Source organism: Dipteris shenzhenensis, chromosome 28, assembly GCF_047967505.1.
Source record: "Dipteris shenzhenensis isolate YYH24624 ecotype China chromosome 28, Dip_SZ_1.0, whole genome shotgun sequence".
NCBI classification, from domain to species: Eukaryota; Viridiplantae; Streptophyta; class Polypodiopsida; order Gleicheniales; family Dipteridaceae; genus Dipteris; species Dipteris shenzhenensis.
In genome coordinates, this window is record NC_141623.1 from 30,373,408 (window position 1) to 30,382,917 (window position 9,510).

Genomic DNA, 9,510 nt, shown 5'->3' on the forward strand with positions numbered 1-9,510 from the left:
TGCAAGATTGCAACCATTCCCATGGAACTAAGTTTGAAACTTACTAAAGATTCAGAAAATCCTACAATCAATGACAAGTACTACAGGCAGCTCATCGAATCTCTTATACATATCTGACTTTTACTCAGCCAGATATTTGTTATGCAGTAAGCTCACTAGCACAGCTTATGGCAAATCCAAAACAGTCTCACTAGAATGCAGCCAAAAGAGTCTTGAGATACATCAGAGGTACAAGACAATTTGGAATAGAATACAGAGGAAGTCACCCACAGTTGCATGAAAACTGTGACAGTAGTGACTATGCCGAAGATCATGACATCAGGAGATCGACACAGGGATATGCATTTTTCCTTGGTCAAGGTGCTATATCATGGTTGTCAAACAAACAACCAACTGTTTCTTTGTCTTTGACTAAAGTAGAATATAGGGCACTCACTTTAGGTGCATGTCAGGCTATATGGCTCAAAAGACTATTGTCAAAAATAGATTATTTTGATGAGTCAAATAAAACAACAATATACTGTGATAATCAATCGGCTCAAGCATTGGCCAAGAATCCAATATATCACTCCAGGACAAAGCACATTGATGTCAGAGAGCACTTCATCAGAGAAAGAGTGTTACTTGGTGACATCACACTGCAGCATTTTGATAGCAAAGAGAATGTTGCAGACATCTTTACAAACCACTCGGTAAAGATCTTTTCGAGAAACACTGACTAGTTGGTTTGACACAGAGGAAGGACATTGCCATTAAAGGGCTATGATGGAATGTAATGTTCAGTCCTTCTTCGATTCCCTAGAATCATCATCTTGAGGGAAGGCCTACTTCATGATGCTAATCTTGAGGGAAGGTGTTGAGAGTTATTGCTCAACATCATGTGATCATATGTGCATACCACCATCATGTGATCATATATGCATAGCACCATCATGTGATCATATGTGCATAGCACTAACCTAATAGAGTGCTATAAAGGAAAGGGTTAGATGCCCTAAATCTAACCCTAAATGGGTTTTTATATATTCTACATTTTCAACTAAATCTAGTGTACATTTAGTCATCTCTCTAGCTTTGCCCTCTCTCCTCATCTCCACTCTTCTCCTCTCCCCTCTTCATATTTTGTCACATAGTAAATTGGTGTTTACATTAAGGAATCTTTTATTTGAAGCATGGAGTTTATCTTCTTGGATGGAGATGACATTTTAAGCTCCTTAAGTCCTAAAGAAATAATGTCAGTGAGAGGAGAGAAGATAGAGTGTTGTGCATTAGAAAGCCAACGAAAGCCATGTTTGTGTGCTTTATAAGTACATATGAGATAAGGAAGGTTACTGGAGGTGTAAGGAATCTTAAGGGAGTCAAGCATGTTTGATATGGATCCTAGTGTATCAAAAGGTGAAGAAGTTGGGGGTACAAACTTGGGAGAGTTTAATTCTAACAAGGGTGAGTTTTTGTACTAAATACTTGCAAATAAAAATCGGAGTTTGGGACGCTTTGTCCAAGCCAGTGATAAACACATGGTTAGAAAGCTGATTTATTTCATCAAGAAGATTTTTGTTTTCTAAAATGGATTGTTGTGTTTTAAGGTTGGGGAAATGAAAGAAGAATCTTCTCCAAAAAAGGTGGGAAAGATTTATCTCATAAGTGGTGTGATCCAAATTAAGACAGAGATAAACCTCTTGGAAGATAGAGTGAGTGCTTGAAGTGTAGCATGAGGATCTAAGGGGATGTGATTCAAGCCAAAAAGGATGTGAGAACAGAGAAAGGGATGTAATGGGAATGAATGTGATTCAAGCCAAAAAGGATGTGAGAACCGAGAAAGGGATGATGAAAGAAGTGCAGGTATGCAACTAATTATCAAAAGGCTTAAGAAAAGGTTTAAATCTCTTAAGTGAATTATAGTGATAGGTGGAGCTAAAGGATTTAGCTAAGAAGGTAAGTTTAGGTTTGTAAAGTAAGGATCTAAGGGCTGGAGTATACTTCCAACCAAATGAAAAAGAGTCAAAAGTGTGGAGAATGTCAAAATCAATGTTAAGTGTAGAAAAAGTGTACCTTTGAAAAGAGTTTTAGGGGGAATTTCAATTAAAATTTTGTTTGAATAAAGAACATGAAAGTACTTCGAACTTTTCTTCTGTGGAATTGATTGAAAAATAAATAACCCATTGTTGAGTAATTTGGTGGTACATACCTCGAGAATGTCAAAGGGACTGATCTACAAAAGCCAACAAGTCAGAGATGATCAGCAGTCAATATAGTAGTGTGAGGTATCATCATTATCTGGTGTTTTTATTCTGGGAGCAAAGGTCACAGAAGATTCCAATTGTGAAACTTTCACATGAGAGGCGAGAGAAGGGTTGCTAAGCGAGGAAGAAGAGATAACTTTCTAGAATTTAGGGGTGTATTTTGGGGGGAGCTATGTCTTCTTTTGGGTGGAGGAGGGTTGAGTTTAGCGATAGAGGATTGGGAAAGAATGTTAAGGGCTAGGGAGGGACCTGGGAGGTTGAGAAAGGAAGAGGGGAGGGAGTTGTTGATGGAGGGGGAAAGAGACTTTGCAGTTTCAAGGAGTAGGATCCTGAAGTGATAAAAGGTGACAAGGGAGAAGATTACCTCTTTAGGTAATTGTGACATCCACTTTAAGAAGACAAAGAATTTGGCTTGTAAGGAACCAATAGGGAAAAAGATATCCAAATGGTTGAGTATGTACCAAACAACATGATCAAACCAGAGGATAGAGGATTTGCAAGACATGTTCATCTTTTTAATGAGACAGGTACACTTTATGTAAGGCCTGAAGGCATTCCAACAATTCTTGACATAATAGTTATCATCTTTGTTTGAAGAGCTAGCATCATTACTAGTGGCACCTTTTGAGCGAAAGAACACCTCCTTGGTAAGGCCACATTTAGAACGGTCAATAGAGCTTAGAAAAAATGGGTGTTGAAGAAGTAATTTGAGTTAAGATGTTGACACCCCTGGTAGGCATCTTCTTTGCATTGATCCATCTCTTTTGATGAGAGGTTACAAATGAAGGCAAGGGATTGAATGGAAAAGGGTGCAAGAGAACTGAGGTTATCAAGACACCAAATCTTATGATCAACAGTAGGAACTTTCATTTCTATGTGTCTAAGAGGAAGAAGGGGCACATAGGAAGCAAAATTCTTGAGCTCTCTACTGTTAATGGGTTAGGTGGTTGTAAGAGAGACTAAGAGATAGTTTCAAAGGAAGCCTTGTCTTCAGGGATAAAAGGTCAAGGTTAATAAAGTTGTGAAAAACTAGTGTTGGAAGGGGATAACCCAGTAGGGATGGGGATGGGGAAGGCATAGTTGAGAACAAGGATGTTGTTGGCAAGGCTAGGGATGATGGTATGATATTCATTCAAAGTACTAGTGTCATTGAGATTCATAGCGGCTAGGTTTGAGGCAACTTTCTCAAGTCTGGCGAGGGCACCATCACTTTCGCTTCATGAGAATTTAAGAAGCTTGATCCAATCATTAAGGGGGAGTGTTTTAATGAGAGTAACGGTGAGTTTTTTTAAATGGCTTCGAGATCGTGCATTCTAATAAACGAAAAGAACTCAGGGTTCTGGAAACATGAGAGTACCGCTTGGGATGCAGGAAAAAGTGTCGGAAGTGGGCTGTTGAGTGACTTGGACTGAAATGTAGTATTGCAAGAGTACTTCTGCAAAGATAAGAAGAAGATTAATAACAAGATTTATGTAAATTGTAGGTAAAACAAGGTTATTGAAAGGAGTTAAGAGGCAAAAAGCTTTGATAAGTAAAGTGAATGATGTGCAACCATTCAGAGTTGCAAGGGAAAGGACATGTGTGTGGAAGACAAGACAAAAACCCCTTTTGCATAGTGAAAAGTCAAAAGAGTGAGGGTAAAGGATAGAAAGAGAACTTTATAGAATTAAGTTAGAGTCTGAGTATGTAGGTAAAACACGTACAAAATTGCATAAAAAGTATATAAGAGTCTTGGTAAGAAATGACAATAATATTTTTGCAAGAAAAATTTGCAAAAAATTAGAGCTTGGTGAAGTTTTACAAGAATCTCTTTTATTGAAGAGGAGAGTCTGCATACCTACCACCATCCAACAAGAAAACATGATAAGAAGCATCTTAACTTAAGTTGGAAAGATAGGTGTCATAAGCACTTCTCCCTTTACTAATTAAAAATTCTCTTCCCCTCCTTCCTTGTAACAACAAACTCATTTTTTCTAACCTATCTATTCCCCCTTATTTCTTCTTTCCTCCCCTCTAATTCTTTATTGTCTCAACCTATCTCTTTTCCTTTATTCACTTCTTCCTCCCTTTATATACATGTTTATATAAATAAGTTTCTTCAAACACTTAAATCTCTAAATTGTCTTCTACCTTCCCACCCTTCTATCTGCCCCTCTTACTCCTTTTCACACTCTTAAAACACATATGCTTATAATTATTTTACATCACCTGTGTAAGTGTTTGGTTAATGAAGTTGTAACAACGTAAATTAGGAGAACTAAGTGAAGGAATGGGTGGTGGCCACCAGTGGGAAGATAAAAAGAAAAGAGGGGTTAAAAAAGGAGGAAGGGGTAGGATGTGTGTGTGTGTGTGTGTGTGTGCGCGCGCGCGCACGCATGCGTGTGTGTGTGTGTGTGTGTAATCCTACTTATGCACTATTCTTCCTACAAAGACTCCATTTTATTTCATTCATTGACAACTACGGTCAATAGCCCCTTCTCTAAACATATGAAGGCATCTATTTCCCTCTTTAAAATTTGACAAAAAGCATACTTACAAATCCATTTGTAGATCTTCTTCATCTAAACTGTTGCTTGATCCATTTGTAGATCTTCTTGATCCAAAGTCGTATTGGATTTTTTGCTCATGCGCAAGTCAAAAGTCGCATTGTATGTATTACACGATAGAGTTTGATGTTGACCTCGAGAAGAGTCAGAGTGGAAGCACCTTACGGGACAAAAAGATCAATGTTGGAACCATACATTATGCACTTGATTGGAAGTGATTGCATCAAGCCAATGCATGATATATTGCCTATATGGACTATATAAAACATGTTTTTGCTTACTTGAAATCTTATTTCATGAATTGTGTTCTAAAGGAGGATTGTTGATGGCACCTCAGTCATATTAATAAGTTTGTTTTTGGTTGACTGCATGGACTTTGTATTCTATCTAAGTAGTCCAATACGTACTTATGGATTTTGCCACGCATCATATATGATAAGTGTTGCAATGCATCATATGTTGTACCCATCCATTGTTAGTGTTGCATGAATCCATGTTCCATGCACAATTGCACAAGAGGTGGTGTTTGTGTAGTAGTTGGGAAGCTATGAATCCCCTTAGCACAATTAGTCAAGCAAGGAGAATAGGTTTTGGGATCATGAATTGGTATAAAAGAAGAAGTCGATTGCATGTATAGGAGGAGTTCAAAGGTAGTTTACAACATAGCACAAGCTTCCAACAAGCCCAAGAAAATAGATATTTGGCCATGTAGAATGTGTGGGGGTTAAAGGTCATTGTGCCTTTACCCCGGTTATGTACAATACTCAAATGCATATATAAATGAATGAAAAAGAAGATTAGGGTGGTTTTGCACCCACCAAAACTTGTGTGGCTCTTTGTCTCTCTCTCTCCCTCTTCCATTCTTGCTTCCGTTGAGAGCACTCTCAATTTGTATCAGAGCTTGGGTGATCTAGCTGAGCGTGCTGAATGCCTGAAAGCTCAGCAGCTCTGTGGGAGGAAGGAGAAGCTCTATGGGAAGCTTTGTGGGTGACTTTACTTGCATCCGAGTGTGCGGAGACCTTGGAGGAACCTTTGGAAAAGTCACTTTGGCTTTGCAAAGTGGTTTTGAGAGCCTGTTAAGTGTTTGCAAAGAAAAAGTCGTTTTTTAAGCTTTTCCATGTTCCGTTCGACGACAGAGACTCCATATTGAATTGTAGAGGCAACTATTGCTTGCTTTTGGTGTCCACTTCACTTCAGGAGCTTGGAAACACCTTCATTCTTGAATCTGGGATCATTTCATTGGATTTCTAACTCACTGTGTCAGTTTCTGTGTTTTTCTGCCTGGGTGTTGGAACTCAAGTTTAGAGCAACTATTTGCAGATTTGTTAGTTCCGGTGGACTCAGGAGGTCCTAAAACTTCTATGTTGCTCATCATTTGCACTCCAATGGAGTTTACAAATAGCTCTGTTTCCAAAAACGTTTTTCAGTCCGTGTATTGGACCCAATGATTGAGACCACGGTCTCCAAAACTGTTTGTCTCATTGCGTTCTGGACGCCCAAAAACCCCTACCTATCAGTTCTTGTGTGATTCGGTGGAGTATTTTCAGAGTTATAGATCTCTGTGTATTCGATTTCGTCTCTCTCTTATGCATTTTTCATTCTAAGGTTTTGAAACCTTAGATTTATGCCACATGGCAGTGGATAAGTATTGACTCCCATTTCTCACTGATCGGTTGGGATTTTGGAGTTTGGGCAGAAGAGAGATATTTGCAGATTTTCTTGCTGAGTCCGATTATGCAATGGCACCCATGTTTTGAGGCATCTCAGGTTTTATTTTTAGTAGCGGTCTTTTCCATGGGACCATGATTTCTTGAGCATACCTTATGCAGATCACTCTGGTTGTAATTTGAGCCATGTGTGCTCATTCGTGGTGTGCATTGGGTTGCAATGGATGATTTATAGGCCATTTGAATGCATTGCGATCCTTATTGGATGCACTGATAGGCCCAGATTGCCTTGTGGGATGCTATTTTTTATGGACGCTTTGCACATGGATGCTATTTTATGCTGAGGGACACCTTTGACACATTGCAAGTGATGCACTGATAATGTTATGCTCTCTTGGATGAGATATTATTGATGCATATACCCATGGACAGTGTTTATGCTTGAGCCACTTGGCACTTATTGGCATTTTGGATTGCCATTGCAGTTGGCATTTTCTTTTGGGCTAGATTTGCCCATATGGATGAATAGTACATGCACATGAGTCAGCTGGATCTTTTGATGCTTTGAGCTTTGAGTTTTGGTGACATTTCACTCTATTGTGGCATACACATTTGGGTGCTCCTGGTATTTGGTGTGATTCTCTCTTACAGGCACTAGCATTTGGGATTTTGTTTCATTTGCATCATGACATCCTCTTCCATGTCTGAAAAGGAGTTTTTCAACATTAAAAAGTTTGATGGGACAAACTTTTCTTTGTGGAAAGAACAAATAAGGGATGTGCTTATTCAAAAGAAGCAGATTAAACCCTTGGTAGGGATTGAAGCTAAGCCTGCAAATATGTCTAAGGATGATTGGAATGAGTCGGATGCATTAGCAAAGTCTACTATTAGACTTCATCTTGCAGAGTCAGTTTATTTCACAGTAGTAAATGAGCAAACTACGGAAGGTTTGTGGAAGAAACTGTGTGCCACTTATGAGAAGGAAATTGCCTCTAATAAAGTTTACCTCATGAAGAGGTTGTTTGAGCTGTAGATGAAGGAAAGGGTCTCCATTGCTTCTCACTTGAATGAATTCAATATTATTTTCAGCCAGCTTTAGGCTCAACAATATTTCTCTTATGTTCATTGCCATCCTCATGGGATACCTTCCGTATAGTTGTCAGTAACTCTGCACTTGGTGGAGTACTGAAATCTGATGATGTTGTGGGTAGCTTGTTGGCCGAGGAGATTAGACGGAAGTCTATGGATGGCAACAAGCAGGATGCAGCCTTAAATGTGCAAAGGGGTAGATCACAATTCAAGGGGAAGTCCCAAGAAAGAGGGAAGTCTCGTAGCAAATCCAGGGCACGAAACATTGAGTGTTACCACTATGGCAGGAAGGGCCGTATGAAAAAGGATTGCTACAAGATGAAAAGAGAGATGAAAAGAGAGCAAAAGGATAAGAAAAAGAATGCAAATTGGGGTGCAAATCAGAAGGAAGAGAGTCCAAGGGAGGACAAAGGAAAAGTGAAGATCGAGAGAAATTTTAATGGTCCATCATACCTTCCAGTACTTTGAATGGTCCATCATACCTTAGCTTGAACTTCTAGTACTTTTAATGGTCCATCGTACCTTCCAGTACTTTGAATGGTCCATCATACCTTAGCTTGAACTTTCCTGGCATTTTACCCAACTTTGTATTGAACATCAAGGAGATCAATGCAGTCACACATGATATTGACAATGACGTTCTCTTCATGTCTACTTTATTTGCAGAGTTGCTTACCACTTCAGATGATGCATATTCCCAAGATTGGATTTTGGATTTTGGTGCTTCATTCCATGTTACTCCCCATAGGGAATGGTTCTCCAATAATGACAATGGAAAGACAGGTTGTGTGCATCTTGGAAATGACTATGCATGTGACATAGTGGGAGTAGGTGACATAAAGTTTTCTTTTGCAAATGGGTTTACATTTATTTTGAAACATGTGAGACATGTGCCTAAGTTGACCAAGAGTCTTATTTCAGTGGGTCAGCTAGATGATGCTGGTTTTCACACCACTTTTGGTTTTCAGAGTTGGAAAATTCAGAAGGGCTCTATGCTTTTGGCCAAGGTGCCAAGTGTGGGACTTTGTATCCCTTACATGTATGAGGGGTATTTGATCATGGTGTTGCAATAACCGAGCAGCCAAGCACTTCTTTGTGGCATTACAGGTTGGGGCACATGAGCCAGAATGGAATGAAACTCTTATGCCGTTTGGCTTATGTACCGCATTTGAGTTTCTCTGATTTTGAATTTTGTGAGCACTGTCTCTATGGGAAGCAGACTAAATCAGCCCATAAAAGAAGGGGAAAGAAAGAGTTTGAAAAGCTTGATTTGGTGCATTCAGATGTATGTGGTCCCATGCCTGCACGGTCATTAGGCGGGGCTAAATACTATGTGACATTCATTGATGATGCAACTAGGAAAGTGTGGGCTTATGCTATAGCTCAGAAGAGTGATGTGTTCCAGGTATTTCAGAAATGGCTAGCCTTGGTTGAGAATCAGTCAGGTAGAGCACTTAAATGCCTATGGACTGACAATGGGGGAGAGTATCTCTCTCATGACTTCTAGCATTTCTATGATACACGTGGGATTAAGAGGGAGCTCACATCCCCTTGTACTCCAGAGCAAAATCCAGTTGCAAAAAAGATGAATTGTACCATTCAAGAAAGGTTGCAATGCATGCTTTCCAATGCAATTCTTTCTGGTGGTTTTTCGGCTCAATGAAGACTGCAGTGCATGTGATCAATAGATCACCTAGTAAGAGTGTGGATGGTGGTATTCCTGAAGAGGCATGGAGTAGCAAGAAGCCCTCTTACTCTCATTTGTGTATATTTGGGTGTGAGTGCCAAAAGAGCTTCGAAAGAAGCTAGATCCTAAGTCTAGGAAATGCATCTTTCTGGGTTATGGTGAAAGTGGAGAGATGGGCTATCGTTTCTGGGATCCAGAAGCAAAAAGAAGGTCATACGCAGCCATGATGTAGTCTTCAATGAGAAGAAGATGCATAAGGCACCCATGAGGGATGTTGA